We start from the raw sequence: 1,353 nt of genomic DNA, 5'->3' as shown, positions 1-1,353 counted from the left end.
ACAGACTGGGGAGGACAAGGCCATATTTTTTCTGAAAGAATTGGCCACTGAAAACCTTATGAAACACTGTCTGATATATTACTGGAAAACTTTATGAAGAGCCATGAAACATTGTCTGATACAGTGCTGAAAGATGAGCCCCTCAGGTCAGAAGGTACTTAAAATACAACTGGGAGAGAGCTGTCTCCTCCAAGTAGAGTTGGTCTTAATGATGTGGATGGAGTAAAGCCTTCAAGACTTTCTTTTGCTGATGGGGCATGGCTCAAAATGGGAAGAAACGGCTGCAACCATTCATTAATCCAAATGTGGAATGTACAAAGTATGAATCTAGGATAATTGGAAGGTATCAAAAATGAAATGGAACAACTAAATATCAATATTCTAGGCCGTAATGGGCTGAAATAGACTGGTATTGGCCCTTTTGAATCAGACAATCATATGGTCTACTATTCCAGGAATAACAAATTGAAGAGGAATGACATCATATTTACCACCAAAAAGAACATCTCAAGATCTATCCTGAAGTACAGTGCTGCCAATGATAGGGCAATATCCATATGCCTACAAGGAGGACTAGTTAATGTGATTATTTTTTTTTCAAATTAACACATTAACCACCAAAGCAAAAGATGAAGAAATTGAAGATATTTACTAACTTCTGTAGTCTGAAATTGATCAAATGTGCAATCACACTATATTGATTATTGCTAGTGATTGCAATGCAAAAGTTGGAAACAAATGAGAATCATCAGTAGTTGGAAAATACAGCTTGGGTGGGAGAAATGATACTAGAAGTCACATGAATTTTGCAAGACCAATGATTTATTCATTGTAAACACCTTTTTTCAACAACATAAAGGGTGACTATACATATGAACCTTGCCAGATGGAATAAACAGAAATCATATTGACTATTATCTGTGGAAAGAGGCAATGTAGAAGCTAAATATCATCAGTTAAAACTAGGCCAGGAGGTGACTGTGGAACAGACCATCAATTGCTCATATGCAAGTTCAAGTTGAAAATGAAAAAATTAAAAGAAGTCCACAAGAGCCAAAATATTACTCTGAATATATGCCACCTAAATTTAGAGGCCATCTGAAGAATAGATTTGACACATAGAGTACAAGTGACCAAAAACCAGACAAGTTGTGGGATGACATCAAGAAGATCATCCATGAAGAAAGCACAAGGTCATTAAAAAGACAGGAAAGGAAGAAAAACTCAAAATGAATGTCAGAAGAGATTCTGAAACTTGTTCTTGAATGGAGAGTAGCTAAAGTAAAAGGAAGAAATGTTAAAATAAAAGAGCTGAACAGAAGATTTCAAAGGGCAGCTGGAGAAGACAAAGTA

At 36.0% G+C, this 1,353-nt stretch overlaps 1 protein-coding gene across 1 annotated transcript in view; it reads left to right on the top strand.

Annotated features, from left to right (window-relative positions):
* Nucleotides 1-1,353, top strand: part of KCNH5 (potassium voltage-gated channel subfamily H member 5) — a 467,739-nt gene that overhangs the window by 100,355 nt on the left and 366,031 nt on the right. The gene's annotated exons all lie outside the window — the stretch shown is intronic.

Source organism: Orycteropus afer, unplaced genomic scaffold (assembly GCF_000298275.1).
Source record: "Orycteropus afer afer isolate SDZICR_OR568_19922 unplaced genomic scaffold, OryAfe1.0 scaffold00237, whole genome shotgun sequence".
Classification (NCBI taxonomy): domain Eukaryota; kingdom Metazoa; phylum Chordata; class Mammalia; order Tubulidentata; family Orycteropodidae; genus Orycteropus; species Orycteropus afer.
This window is presented reverse-complemented; position numbering and strand designations above follow the sequence as displayed.